The sequence below is a fragment of the Hermetia illucens genome, chromosome 1 (genome assembly GCF_905115235.1).
Source record: "Hermetia illucens chromosome 1, iHerIll2.2.curated.20191125, whole genome shotgun sequence".
Classification (NCBI taxonomy): Eukaryota; Metazoa; Arthropoda; class Insecta; order Diptera; family Stratiomyidae; genus Hermetia; species Hermetia illucens.
In genome coordinates, this window is record NC_051849.1 from 220715119 (window position 1) to 220731316 (window position 16198).

General features: G+C 37.1%; 1 protein-coding gene across 1 annotated transcript in view; it reads right to left on the reverse strand.

Annotated features, from left to right (window-relative positions):
- LOC119646404 (ras-related and estrogen-regulated growth inhibitor-like protein) overlaps positions 1–15554 on the reverse strand; it is a 102835-nt gene extending 87281 nt beyond the window's left edge. The window contains exon 1 of the mRNA XM_038046848.1: positions 14589–15554. The gene's annotated coding sequence lies outside the window, so the exon portion shown is untranslated. The remainder of the gene's footprint in view (positions 1–14588) is intronic.
- Between the last annotated feature and the right edge of the window lie 644 nt (positions 15555–16198).

The window sequence follows — 16198 nt, forward strand, 5'->3', positions numbered from 1 at the left end:
TTTCCATTTTAAGTCAAATGATAAATCGATATACTAAGTGAAGTCATTAATCATGAAATTGGAATACAATTACAAGAATTGAGATACATCTAGACATACGAGAACAATCAATTGTACATCCGTTTTCTTAAGAGATTGATAATTGGAATACAAAGAGGAGGAAATCCATGCCGGGAATATTATCTAGGGTAGGAAGTCATTACGGACATTTAATAAGGATAATTTAGAAAGCTATGGAAGAATGATATTAATTAGAAATCTTCCTTCCAAGCAGTTTTTCCTAGAGTTGTCCCTCCACCCGGAGCTAGGATAATGTAGCCCGCAGTAAGTCCCATTGTGAAAGGCGTGATGTCGGATAGATAGATGTTCGCTTACCAAGAATGGAGGAGGATTGGTTGGGCTTGGAGACTACGATATAATTAGCAGGAAAGGATGTGCCTTTCTTAGTACAAATATTGTGCTTGTTGTCAAGTGGAAAGTTAAGAGTGCTATTAACAATTAGAAGAATCGGAAAAATTCCCGCCTGCAATGACGATTCTTAGTTAGATATTACAGATAAGAAGAATCATAGAGAACTTTTTCTCCCGAAAAGTAGGGAATTCGTATAAAATATTTCTTAATTCGGTATAGTAACTCAAATATGAATAAAATATGAAAGTAAAGGTCCTGGTATATCTCACATTAAGGATAAATTCTCGTGTCCAGTAAAAACGGGGCTAAGTTCCATTGACTTCTTGTAAATTTTCTAGGACGATTACCCTAAGAAACTTATTGAATAATGTACGAGTATCTTGTATCTAATAGCTTGAATTACGTTCGACTAACATGCATCCTTTTCATTTGACTCGTCTCCGGGAAATCATTTGTTTTTTTTTTCTCTTGAAGTTATTTCATCGGAAAGCTAATCAGTTTGATGAAAGGTTGAAAAAGTAGATCAGTGTTTCGGGAACCAACTATTCGTTATATCCATAAGATTCTATGCTATCAATGAATCTATCGGCGTGAAAACAAACTATATGATAATCCTATAATGTCTACCGAATGGAATGGTGAACGGTATTGATGTGTTTCAAGCAGGTATCATAAATTAATTTGTGGGAAAATTCACGACCGTTTGTCCTTTTTGTAATTCCCTCAGTCTGCATTCATGTATCAGTGAATTTGTTGTTCCGTTTTGGATAAAATGAAGCCTGCTGTTGCGGCTCCCTGTAAATATCTTCGAATCCGCCACTAGCCATTGAGCGTTCTTGTGCGCATCGGGTCCTCAATTTCCGAGAGACTCATGTAGATGGTTATGAAGCCGTTCATCTAGATGACCAGAATAGTCCTAGGACTACTAAGAATTTCATAGAAATATGAGCTAACACTGACTCAGAGAGCTTGATTTAGTCTCTCATATTATTGATGCCATACTTCGCACTACTCAGAATGACCTTGATGAGACAAGGCATATGCAGTCAAAAGATCCACGGTCCTTTTCTTTCCATGTGCTCCTACCGTGGAGACTCGTTCTTGTTCGGCAAGATTTATGATTATCTCTTCAAGCAATTTGTGCATTTCCTCACATAAGATCATGTCTAGAAGTTGATTGGGGAAGGCTATGGTGGTGATTACTAGCCAAATTCGTTAAAAAGCAATTGAAAACCTTAATGAGCTAAACTATATGGTAGGCGTGCACGTGTCATAAAATCCTATCGCTAGTCGCTGGCCGAATCCTTTTACAACCAATGGAGATTTTTGGAATTCGATGGTTCAGTTAGTTTTATATTTGTTCCTAAGAATGTCTTGGCATCCAGCTTTCGAGAAGTTTGACGATTTCCCAAGTATCGTCTGCGACAAGGTCTCAACTCCTTAAAGCCCCTATCGACGTTCAGTTTGGCCTGAATAGTCCGCACTTGATCGACGGTCGGAACGTGGATGGGTTGCGGGTTATCTGTCAGTTTGAACTATTCAGACGGCTGGTGATCGAATGAAGTTTGGATTATTTCAAATTTCTCCTTTCCCAAGAGTGGTAGAGAAATATCTTTGATGAGAAGAGAATCATTCCTGTTTTAAGTACTCCCAACAGGGTATCCTCATTACCCTCAATATCTTCCGACGATTTTCTTTGCTTCTGGAAAACGAGTTCGATAACACTTTCTAGGCAGCCGACGTTCCGATCGACTCTTCATGAGGGATTCCTTTTTCGAGGCCTAAATCTGTCATCCACGTTCAGTTCGGCTCGCCAGTTACACCGGAAGATGCCCATGAAATTTTCAATTACAGCCTAAATAAACATGAAATCCTCGCTCACAGCCTAAACAAACATGTTTGGCTGGTTGGCCGAATAATTTCTCATTCAATCACCATCCACCTGAACAGTCAAAACTGGAGACCATCCACGTTACGGCCGCCGGTCAAATGCGGACTCTTCAAGCGTAATTGGAGGATGGCGGAATATACACGCCCGTTTTGATTTCCAACATACCTCGCGATCGCAACTGTTTTCACTCATAAGGACTGCCCCAGTCCGACTGCACGAGCGCACCTTAAGTTGCCACGATCGGAGTTCTGTTCTTCTGCTTAGCAATGCAGTTTTGCCGTGGAGTGTATCAGCCGTGAGGCATTGTTGGATGATCCTTTGGAGATTTTCTGTATCTCAGAATTTACGTACTCTTTACTGCTGTCGGATTGCAGGACTTTCATTTTTCTCCTAATTTGAATTTTGAGAAAATTCTGAATACGTTAGTCTCACATATGCTTCTGGGAAGGATTGGATTGCTCCACCTTCGCTCTCTGAGCCTTCCCTGAATGGCCCGCAGAGATCCATGTGCCCAGTTCAGTTGAAACACCTCTTCAGACTACTGAACACTTGCCAAAGGACTCAAATTTTACGGGGCAATTCTTTTAAGTTTGATATGCGATGAACTATTGGGCCCAGGGTGAAAAGCAGAGAATTTCACCCTTGGCCCAATAGTCATTCCAAATCCGGGTTTAAGTGTGTTTACTGACCGAGACAACATACGCTTAAGGATGTGACTCCCGAAGCAATACAAAATCTGTCCTGGCCTCAGCTGTTCTGAGGTTGCCCTTATTGTCTATGAACCAGATCCGCCGTTTAATGAAGGGCACCTGGTGATCTTCGTCGTCGATTTTAGCAATTTGCATCTGATTCACTCTCAGATCTGGGAGAAAAAGTGCGATGTCCAGCGTAATCTTGTTCTTACTTTTCCGTCAAAGCTGGTAATCTAGATGTGATCTTCCCCTTTAATCTGGGTTTTTGCGCGTGGTTGTTGCATGTAATTAGGCGAGGCGTCAATTTCGATGTATTCAGCCTTTTCAACTTGTTTGCTCCTTTTGAAACTGAATTGGGGTTAAAACTGCAAAATTTATTTCTATTTCTCTCTTCTTTGGAAATAAACAATCGCTAGGCTCGTCAAATTTGGTGGAGTGGAGTTTGATAGATAGTGTCTTACTGTTCCCGGAAGCGAGTGCGGTTTTTTCAACAATTTTAAAGGTGAGTGGTTCGGTATCACGTAATATGTTGCGGGATCATATGGTACATGAAAAATTATGGAGGTTAGGGGCAGGCTGTAAAGGAGCTTGATTTTTAGTAGATCTCTCCAAATGTTGGTGTTCATGGATTTTACGTCAAAAAATTTGACGAAATTATCTTTGACTTCATCGATCGGAAATTTACTTCTCGATAGTTTACCCCATTAAGGAAAATTTAAGTTTGGTGAAAATTTCGATATTTCGGGGGGAACTTGATAAAGGGAATATGTTATTCCCATTTCAATCTTTGTTATTTCTTTATTATTTTTTGATCATCGTCAACATCACAAGAACTAGTGGTCTGGTCCTGTCTTAATAAGGAACTCCCGTGAAATTGCAAACACTAAATTCTATTTAAAAGTAAGGACCCACCCCTTACATCCTAGCCATTTAAGAAGAATTTTTAGAAAGGAATATTTCAGGTGCTAGAATGGGTAAGTGATTTAAGGCAGATAGGGTGAATCAGGCAGATTTTCGTAGTTGTTACTTCTCTATTAGTTGAATGTTCCAGGATTTTGGAGTGATCCCGATTTATTTACGTGATCGCATATTTTCAGAAACTTGCAGTTCTACTGAGTGCGCAATCGAGGTTTCGTTTGTTGTCGAAAACAACATTTTTTATTTCACCTATAACACTACATACCTAAATTAACCTAACTTATGCACTACCTTAACAGTCTAGCTTAATCTAAGGTAAAAACTAAGGCTTATACTAACTTATTACTAGAGAAGAAATTACAAAAATTTTGAAAGTGTTTTAGAGGAAAAGTCGAAAAAACCTCCACTCGTTAATTTTTTATAAAAGCGGGCGGGCGGGGGAAGGAGCTAGGATGTGGGTTGGGAAGGAGGGCATGCGGGAGGGGTTTGGCAAAGGAAGCTAGGAGTGGCGCTGAGGATGGGTGGGTTTTGAAAACTTGGATGAGGAGTAAATGCCGTTGTATTATAGAAGATTACTCTACCGCCGGGGTCGAAAAGGAGGCTACGGGACTAGAGAGATAGGGGGATTTGAGGGAACAGATGAATTCGTAGAAGATTCTCTTCAACGATCTCGATCTGCATGGCCTGGAAGATAAGTGGATTTGGATGGGATATGCTTTTTTCTAGGAATTTGAGGGCATGACGGGCTAGGACGGCGCCAATGCGGGCGTTTGACAGAAGTTGTAGAGGATCTGGTTGAGATGTGCTTGGAGTGGTCTTCGTTCTTGAAGATATTGGAATAGTGAAGTAGGGTTCTGCGCTCTTTGAGACGGAGTCGTTCGATTTGGTAGGGGGAAGAGTCGGACCAGAAGAAGGAACTGAAGCTGAAGGAACGGAGGACATAATGGGAGCAATGCTTGGGGCGCATTTCTTGAGGACGATGGAGGGGATTTTGTCAAATCCAGTTTCGCTTGTTGTCAGCTTCAAGACGCTTTTCTGCAGATCTCATACACACAGCGCTACATTTGTGGAACTTTGTATAAGAACGATGGGGGCCATTTACCTGGACTAGTCAACATAGTAATGTATAAAGGCGTGTCAATGGGCACTTCTGCATCACTTTGCAAATGTGAGTTTTAAATTTACGCTCATAGTGTAGTGCTAGCCCAGAATGGTTTTCTGACTATCAAATTCGTTGCAGAAACCAAAATTGGTTTAGTAAAAAGATTCCGCCTTCCAGCGACGAAGTCTACGAAGAGACGAATTCGATCTAGATGAGCCGGACAGGGTAAGAGCTATCTGTCTAAGTCATACGCTTTCCATATTATTGGCTGTGTACGAACCACCAAACATTTAAAATTCAGAAAGGGGGTTAGAATTTTCATTTTGTATCTTCATAATTCACTTTACACAACACAAACAGGAAATTCATTTCACATGCTTCCTTTTGCTTTCCTCCTATTTTCTCTTCCTGATTTGATAATAAAATTTTGCCTCTATATGAATGGACGGATGAAGACAAGAACAGTATCAATATCTCGTCGAAAACACTCTCGAAAGAATAAAATTGATTTATGATTATCTTAATTGCTAAAGAGTTGTTTATAGTTTACAATGCTTACTTTATTACAAAAGGAAGTCCCATAAAAAAAACAAAAGATTCTGCTTAGGACTCTATTATATTTGTCGAAAACACAGACCGGAAGGAATTGTTTAAAAAAACATATGGAAAAACAGTAGGAATCATGTTGATTTCAGAATATGCAGAAATAGTTTCAAATTATCTTTTATTATCCTTACTTTCCTTGAAATTGATTGATTTCAATCAAATTTCAATCAATTTAATTTCACGCATAAAATGTTTTTGTAATGTGGGTGGCATTTCGTCCCAATGGTAATGGGGGATTACATACATACATTTTGCCGTCTTCCATTTTCATGTGATTTTATAATATTTTTCTGAATAGTTACGTGTGCGCCCATAATTGATGTGTAACACGCTCTACGGCAATTTAAGGATGAAAACGATTATGAAAGTGTTATATGTGAGTGATTTAACGGTGAAATATTCCAATTTATTCATCATAATTGCGTAGTAGATAATACCTATGATGAAATAAAGGAATCCAAAGCGGAAAACAGCTTCCATAACTGATTTCGAAGCATTAAAATGATTTAATTTTCCGACATCGTGCGGTCCATTCAGGACGATTTTCTCTCTTATTATTTCTCAATGAAAATACATAAAAGACGTAGGTATTCGTACTTGATGATGAAACAAATGGCTTCAAATAATGCAATTGGCTTGCATAAAAGTTATAAATCTGATGCCCGCCAAATACTCCCATAAAGATAGATCATAAAATTGAAAGGCTGTTAATCGCCCCATTTGCAATCTCATTTTCACTTTCATTGCCCGAAATGTACGCATCTTTAGATTTCGGCAATCAAAAAAAGCTTTCACTCCCTGCAATCGAAGTAATTTCTAGAATTTCACAATAAACTTGTATACGTGCCGAAAAACCATGCAACGGTCAATTTATATTTTCCATTTTATTGCGTCTGAATCCCTGGTTTCCATTTTTATCGAAATCGCATGAGATACGAGTATGGCAGGTGAGCAACACTAATGCGGACAAGTGTAAAGTCAACATTTCGACAGAGTTCAATTGTGGGGGGGAAAGTATAGCAATTGTTGATGTACTATTTTCCATGGTTTCCATTCAATTGTCCATGGTACAATGCACTTTTGCGTTGCAGGGAAAAATACCAATTCAAGTAGATGCAGGAAGGAAGGAATGAACGCCGGAGAGGTGGTAATTGTGTGAACCCGTGAACCTGAGTGCAATATTCTTTTGATGGTCTTCCTTGGCTGAATGCAAGGGAATGCCCGTTGTAGTATGGTGCATTCTCCTTGCAATTCTTTGTCTCTCAGGATGCGTCGAAGTGGAATTGAGTCTAAGTTATATACATACGTAGGTGCAGCAAGTTAAAAATGTTTTTAAAATGTATCGATAGTATCAGGATTATAGTGGGTTTTGACCCGAACTTATTATTTATAAACATCACATCACATCACATCACTATCAAATGCAATGTCTTGGTTAAAGGTTAGGGTTCACATCTATTTTCAATGCGATTCCTGTTTGCGATTTTTCAGATAAACTGTGAAATAGCAATTGGCATTTAAAAACGTATGAATTCTCAGCCTACACACAACTTTCCCAAGGAGAATATCCTCTCGTATTAAATTATGTCCGTAATAAAGTCAACAAGTCCCTCATTTAACTGAAACGTTTTCATAAGACTAGAACAAGTACTTGACTACGGATAAATACCACTAGCAATCAATGATAGGACCAATTTCAAAGATGTTTTAATCTTATTGAATTTTATTTAAAATCTTCTTAGGTAGAGGGACAAATGTTGATATTTTCCACCCACGTGATGACGGTGAGCAATTGATGTGGAAAGACAACGTGGTTTCCTTCATCGAAAACAAGTTGAATAGGTCAAACGATTAAATTGCTGACAAGGTCGGATAGGGGTGAGAGTTCTGCGGTTGACATTATAAATTTTCAAGTGTTTTTTTGCTTGTGGCAAGGAACGAAATATATTATTAAAGGGTTGGTAGAGGAACGTGATAAGCTGGCTATGATTGACGGTATTTCAGTTGCTAATTGTATGCTGGTATGGATTCTAATTACTTTGAATTGTTCAACTGACGTTACTCCTTCAAACTCTTTATTTTTTTGTTCTGCTTCGATGGATTGGATTAAAATAAATATCAGATGCCTGAACGATTTCCAAAAATTTCCACTTCGCTCTTCAAAGCGGTGATTTGAGTAATTAAGCTCAATTCGATTGAGCAAACTAATAAATAAAAATCTATTAAAATAATCTTGCATACGAAATAGTCCAATTCGAACCCAGCCAGTAAAGCTATCCAATTACATACATCTATTTTCTCCGGTAATCAAAATTCGCTTTGATTTAAAATTATATGAATGAATTTGAATTTTCCACCGCGTAATGGAACCTATTGTTATTCTTGTATGTTGAGATAGTTGTAGGCGGTAGTTGTCTGGCATTTTCCATTTAGTCTGTAGTACAATGAACGTGTGTACGAACATATGTTGCCCAGGAAAGTGTAATTGGAAATAGCATGTGAGAAAGTATTATGAAAATAAAAAGCTACACCCTAGTGCAAACATATCATAGAACACTCAGCGCTCATGAAAATGGGATGGCGGCCAATATTTTTTTTGGATTCGATTGATTTATTACATCATTTTGTTAATAAAAAGTGAGGAAATTTTATTAAAAAGCAAAAAAACAAAAAATGTTAGTTCTAAACAAAAAAAAATTATATATTTGATTGCGAAAATTTATATCTTCTAAGCAACTATTTTCGAAGTCCATTATAAAAGAATTTTCAAAAAATTCAAGTAGTTTATTTAGTCTTCGCACATTCTAAATAAACAAATGTAAGGATCACGCTCAAGTTCAAGATCTATTGCAATTGTGAAATATAAATTGAGTGAAATGGTATTTGGATATTTTGCATCTGAAATCACACTGGGAAAATAATATGATATCGCAATGGGAAAATGTGAATGAATTAATCATTCTCAGGTAACAATTTGTTCCGAATCTAACAAAAAAAAAAGCATGAAGGAGTAAAGACAGATAGATTTAAATTAGAATCATGCGCATGCAAGGAATGTTAAATATCGAGAACTGGTTAAAACAGTTGGTTAAAGAGCTCCCTAATTACCATTCATTTGTATCTAAATGCAAATAAATTTTTATTCATGAATATGAAGTCCTGCTGGGGATACAAGCTGCGTTTTATGTTAGTTTTTCCACTTATTCAAAATGTTATGTTTCAAGAAGCATTCTACATTTCAATTTCGCTAGAAGGACATTTGCAAGGGTACTTACTACCCCCCTTTCTCATCGTTCTAGCTCAAACTCCTGATTGGATACCAATCGAACCTCTTATGACTCGACTATCCCGGTAACTTCAGATTAGATATTTCCCGCAAGGGTACTACATTTACAGCATTCCATGGTTTTGGTACTCCCTCCAAACTTTATCTGATTAAGTTCAATAGCAATTGTGAAGTAACATGCCATTTTTTGAAAAAAAAAAGATAGGCTTAAGGTGGGAGGCTGATTTAAGAGGTCCAAAAATCCATTCTTCGAAATGGAATCAAGTGCTCTGAAACATTTAAGATGTTGACAGTGGCATACAGTGAGTCCGCTCTAACTACAAAAAATGTTTACAAATGGTACAAGCTCCTTCAAGTTGGCCGGAAAGATGTCAATGACAAACCTCACTATGGACGCCCTAGCACATCAACAACAGATGATAACATCGAAGAAAATATGAAGAAAATTGTTATAGAAAATCTTCGAATTACCATAAGAGGATGTTGGCATATCAGTCGACTCCTGCCATTCAATTTTTTTCTGATAATTTGGTCATGAGTTTTGTAATAACAAAGTTTGCTCCAAAACTGCTAAATTTTGCCGTAAAGAACCGTCGCATAAACATTGCTCAGGAGCTGCTGAATAACGTCAATGACGATCCAGATATGCTCAAAAGGTTCATATCTGGTGATGAATCATGGGTATGGGATGGGACCTATGACAAGGCGGAGATTTTCAACGATTGACGAGATAAGGACTCATCGCTGGAAGAGCTCAAGGCTATACCAAAATATGCTTATCAAGGATGCTGAAATTATTAGAAATTTTTTTCTACCCGAAACCTTTGCAGCTCGTTTTTAAACTTTTCACTTTTATGATTTTTTTAAATTGGCGAGCGTAATAGGAAAAAAGCTAATTCAACCTTTGGAATGATTTATAGCATGTTCTCTTCACTACTAAATTATCTTCAATTTGTACTAAAAAATTGTTGAAACAAATGTTAATTACGTTGATTGTTGAAATAACATTTTTCTTTTATTTTTTCACAAAGTTGAAGTCTTTTTTTTAAAAAAGAAAAACATTTTTCCTTTCAAACCGCCAAATACTTGAAATTTTTGAATTTCTTTCGTTTCTTTAGTTCATCCAGAAGAAGGAAAGGTAATAATGAAAATCTAGTTCTGCTTTTTTCGTTTCATAGAAAAGTTGCCAGCTGTATCTTTCACGTCATTGGGAAACCTCAGCGATGCGCTGTTCTACAATTTTCCATGCCAACCAAATATCATGAGATATTTTAATTGAAAACAAATTTTTTTGATCGCTTCAAATATATGTTAAAACACAAAAAAAAATTCCTAAGCTGAATTATTTTTTTCTTTACCAAAAAATCTAGAAAAAACGCTTTTTTTGGGACCTCCTAGAGCAAGTTCCCCCCTCACCTTAGTCGCTAATAGAACAATAGAATCCGTTAAAAATAGGAACTAAATAAACTCTTTATTTTATTCTAGATCTATCTTTTCTGAAAGCATACGAAGGATTTTCTTAATGACTCATTATAAAATTTCAGAAGTTTCCGGATACTGTTTTAAGGGGGTGTTCTCATAATGGCCGTTTTCGAGGCGTTTTTTGGAATTTCACTGTGAGACAAGTATACAATATTTTTCAATGCGGTATTTTGTTGTATTAACCCCAATAATAGTAATATTTTGTTGGAAAAAAATTCTCAATTTAGGCACTGCATCCTTGCGAGAAATCCCCTTCCAAAAAAAAGGTGGATCGATGTTGAATCGCTTGAAATGGCAAATACGGTTGGTCTGAAACACAAGTAGAGATTTTTTTTCTATCTATGTATACTTTTGTGATTATCATATCGATCACTTTATAGATGATTACCATGACAATTTTTAAAATGGCGGTTTAAAGAAAAAAAAAATTTTAGCCGTTTTTACGAGTTCAAAAAATTGGATAAATATTTATAATAAGGGGCTAAATTGCTGCCAGACGATAGCCACAACAATAAAACATATTTTTTTTAAAGTGGACTCAAATCTGTTTGTCAGTTCTGTAGAAGTGACGCCAACCAGTTTGAAAAACGTGATTTTGAGAAAAACTTGTTCAAAGTTTTAAGTTTCGTGGGAACCTAGTGAAGAGCGTCCCAAAACTTGCCTTAAAACTAGTTTTTCATTTTGAATCCAGCAAAATCCTCTCAGTATCTTATTTTTTTAGATACCTAAACTTAAAAAAAAATGTTAAAAAAAACGTTTTTTTTTGAAACTGTCGCATGAGAAAACTCGTGTTTGCTTGAAAATATTGCGAATATTTATTGAGCTAAAATAATAGGTTAGTCTTAAGGGATAACACCATTGCAGAATTTCCCAGGAATCGATTTTTTTATTGGCTAAAAAAATACCCCATATATCTTGACGAAAATGCACTGTAATATACTTAAACATAGGCGTAATAATCACCCCCACTTGTATTCCTTCTTCATCCCCAGAAAATTACAATACAAAACCGGGCACCATTGCAATGAGAGCAGGTCCTTTGAATATTTTTTAGAAGCTTAGAGCTAGAAAAGATGAGTGAAGGGACAGTGTGACCCTTTCTCGTCAAGGATAGATAATAGATTAGGAACTATGTGCGAAATGAACGTTTCAAAAAGATATTTCACTGAGCTATTAGAAAAGCTTAGCCATAGTTGAAATTAATAAGCAATTTCTGGAAAATCTGAATATGACCCCAACGATCGAGCAAAGTATTCGATCACAAATTCACCATTTCTTCTCCTCAAATTGTTGACAGCAGTGGAAGCTCTGACAGGAAAGGACCCCTGCTTTCTTTCGGGTTCTTAAGGATGATTTGGTTGATTTAGATTTAATCGTTGATTCCATAATTTCGAGTGAGACGTGCAGTTGGCTTGTCTGCAGTGGTAGCAGTGGGGGTTATCAGTAATGCGGGTTATAACTTGTTTTTATTGTTTCTTGGTTTAACCCGTTGGCTGTTTTCGAGGATATACTCTGGCAGTCAAGCTAGAGCTGGAAGTTCCCCGGACCAGAAATATAAATTTCAACGAAAAAGGAACAATTGAGACATGGATAATTTTCACCCTCGGCCTTGTTTTTCTTCCTACGGAGCAATAAGAATTGGCACGACCATTAAAAATTATTTAGCAAGTGATTTACACACGCATTAAATACAAACGATTTAGCAGCAGAAAAAATGGGCAGAAGAAGCAAAGAAATTTGGCTTCGTGGTTGAAAGTTTAAATCCAATGACTTTGAGCGAGGTAAAACCGAATATTGGCAGTTTCAATGCCATGCTCTGTAATTGGTGGCGCCAGTTCAACAATCACAGACCATCGGTTTTGAATGCCATGGATATATTTACACAGAGCGTTGAAAGACAAATAATACAATGAAGGATACAGTAAGGTGTCATATTGGACAGACCATGGCAAACTTGGAAAGGTTGAAATAGAAAGTCCTACCCCACTCTGTGTATTCTCCGAACATTGTTCTCTACGACTACCAGTTGTACCGACCAACAACACACATCCTAGATGACCATAACTTCGAGTCTTATTAAGAAGTTAAAAATTAAATTGAATTCTCAAATGGGAAAATCAATAAATACGGAGTTCGAAAAATGGGAGAAAAAATCGTCCAGTAATGAACTGTTTTTAATTACAAATGTATAGAGTTTTTTTTTCCAAAAAATTCCCCAACATTTCAGAAAAGTAAGTGCTACGTGAGAACTTTTGCGACTGAAAAAAAAAAAAAAAAACAAAGTGCCCCCATCCAAAAACTAACCACTTTCTATGATGCTTACCCTGGATGACCACCCTTCAAGTTGGACAAGGTAGAGCTTCCTCATCTCATTGTTAATGCAGTGTAATGTTGAGTGTACGTAACATTGCCCAATAAATAAATTTTACTGGAGTGAGACTTTGGAGTGATTAGTCAAGAACAAGCTATATTTAACTTATATATATAACCTATAGCAAATTTAGATTAAATAAAGGCATAATATTATAATTTTTTCCAGACTGCTAGGTTAGACAAATTCACAGAACGAGACCTGTTACACTTTAAGGCGCCTAAATCCTGATATCTCACGTTTTGACAAAACAATCACATTCCTTCCTTTTTACATATAACCTCCAAAGTAATCATGGAGCAGAAAGATTGTTAAATGGCGAGTATATGAGTTTCGTTCAGTTTTTTTGTAGAATATAAGTGATGCATTCCATTAGCTTTTGCCATTTTTTCCTATTTTATTTGCAACATTATCACGGTACTGTAGCTATGCAAGTTCCTAACATCGGGACTCGAACCCGGGGCATTTGGTCAAGAGGCTGGGGTTCAACCACCTCGACCATCGTGCAGAAATTAAATTAATTTGATTGTATTTTTTTCTTCCCATTTGATTCCAATTAATATCCTATTTACTGCCTCCCCTTTGCAGTCTTCTTAACTTGATTTGGATATAATTTGACTACCTCCAGTAACAGTTCTAAGAAAAATATTTCCATAAATCTTCCCTTGAGGACATGCCAAGGAATGTCTGGAAAAATATATTTTTTTCTAAGAACTTCCTGTAAAATGTCTCCCACGAAAAACGTCGCATCTAATTTATATAATAATTCCCTACACGAGTTGCGCTTTGGCAAATGTTCCGTTTGTGGCATTATTCCAAAGATATCACACAACATGTAGTTCTTAAGCGAATAATTGTTTCCTCTATATTTCTAAGACCCATCCCTTTTCAAAACTAGTGAGCCTTGCCAATGAAAATTTTTTTTTGTACGCTTTTTCTTGAATTTCGACTTTCCATTGAATCAAACGAGGTATGTTAAAATTGTGCTCGTTTTCTGCCTACCCAGCTTACCAACTTCATTTACTATTTTCAAACACGTGGTGATTCCGACCTTGACTCAACCGATTAGTTATACGAAAGGGGAATCAGCCACGCACGACATTCTCTATGTTAACTTTCAAAGGTACACTCATTATATCAAGAATAACAAGAATAACTCCAGCATTCCTGAATATGAAAAATTGAATGACGTGCGAATAGGTGGGAAACACCATTAAAATTACAAATCCCTCAAAACAAATTGCCAAAGTATCATCTTATCCTGTCTGGGGTTAGCTTTTTCCACACAAGCTGGAAACTGCTCTTCATAGCTAATATAACCTGGTGCCAAGAACTCCTCTGAGCTGGCATCCACGCTACCATGCTTCCGTGGGCCTGTAGGGAGCTTACCAAAAAGTTACCTTACGTGGGTTGTACAATGGCATGAAATCGCTTTCCTTCTTGGAAAGTTAATGTCAAAGTTCTTTTGGGGATGTTAGAACATAAGGCCATGAAATTTCATCGGCATTTCCTTGTTCAGAGATTTACAGTACATGCTCTGTTACTAAGAAGAAAAAATCTCCAATGCCGGGAATCCTGTTTTCGCCATTGACAAAAAACGGTTTGGAGGCAGAGAGCATGAACTGTGTCATTTGTAATTAGGTGAGAATCTGGTTATATCTTCAAGGATAAGAGTGACTTCCAGTTGTCTTTTTTGACTTGGGTTTTTTTTCGAGGTTTAGGGATGAATCTTCTTGCACATGTCTTGAAATTGACCCAAATCAAGGGTTCAACTAATTGAAAAACCTGAACTACCAAATATTCATTATGAATGCAATTTGCTTACTCACCTTTTATAAAATTCCTGTATTGACCTATTTTGAAAGAGCTTGCTTCAAAATTTAATTGAAGCCCAACGAACGAATAACAAGAAAAAAAATACACTATCAAATCGACCTCGAATAGATTCAGTACAGTCAGTCTTTCAGTTCACACGAATTTCAGTATAGTTCGTCCCGAATGGTTGCACTAAATTTATTGCACACGCACAGTTCGTTCAACTTGAAAATTCAGAGAAATCACACTAAAAACTGCATCATTCGAAATGCATCTTTCTACACACTAAGCGTAGATATCCCATGTATCTATAAAAGATGGAGCTCCTCTTCTAATCCCGCGTCACTATCGCAGACTAAACTAGGTCTCGCACGTAAAAAACGAATCAACCAAATGAACTCGGTATCTTCCAACAGGCAATTTCTCTGCACTTTATCTGAACCGATGCTCTGATAAGCGACGCTTCACAATTGGATATATATCTTTTACGACTACTTTACTTTTTTTTTAAAAAAAAGATTTAACTAGGGAAACCGTTTAGCGGGGATCCTGTACTAATAGGCCACCTGATTCTCGGCACTTTTTCAGTGAAAGCGAAATCTACCGGACGAATACTGTTTTCAGACTGAATGGCAAACATTTACCGGCCAATTCATATATATCCCGTGGCCGAAAAAAGATTTTCGTCCGTTACCATAGAGATTGAGTTGGAAACGTAAAATTTTATCTCAAAAAATTCTACTCGAACTTTGGATATTTTGAGTACAAAACAGCTACGTAACCGAGCTTCCGAGTAGGAAATAATTTAGCGCCTGCGAACTAGAACGTTTCGGACGAAGAGAAACAACCCCCCTTAAGAGATGTATGTGGGAGAGAGCAGTCTGTTTCGAAAAAAGCAGTTTTCAGTTAGGAAGGAAATTTTTGAACAGATACTTTCCAAAAAATTTGCTTCAAGAGGAAAATACGCGATATTATCTATTCAGAATTCCACGCTTTACTGAAGGTGAATTTTTCAATTCAAGCTTTGCGTTGATCATTTTCAAATGGGAGTTTTCAGCCTGTATTTGCTCAATGATTATACCTAGGTTGGAATGTCGCTTTATCACGGTTCTATCATAATATGTAATTCAATGAATAGTACTGTAATCAGAACAGGGTGTGTTTTTTATGAATATTTGCGAAAGTTTCTTGTCATTCAGGGTACCTAGATAAATCTGCTTTTCTGCTGCAGTTAAGCACTTTAGCCAAATTTTGTCAAGTTCATAAAAGGAGCCAAGAAATGTAGGCTGAAAATGCACAACATTTTCAGCGATAAAGTACCACATCCTTTCGCATATAGTCAGTATTAAAGTTGAATTTTTCTGTTTTTGACAGAGTAAGGAGGAATGACATTGACGGAGTTTGACCACGAAACCATGCTTTGATCTAATTGCTACTTCCGTCATTCAGCAAAGCTTGACAACCTAATTGAATCCAGCCCTTATCAATTTCGAGACCCTATAAGCAGATCCACCGGAGTTATGGAAGAATAGAAGAAATCATGTGTCAGGTCATCTTAGTGGTGACTATGCTGGTTAACCTCATCTCATCTTCCGGGATACCTTGAAGCCCTTTTGGTCTCACA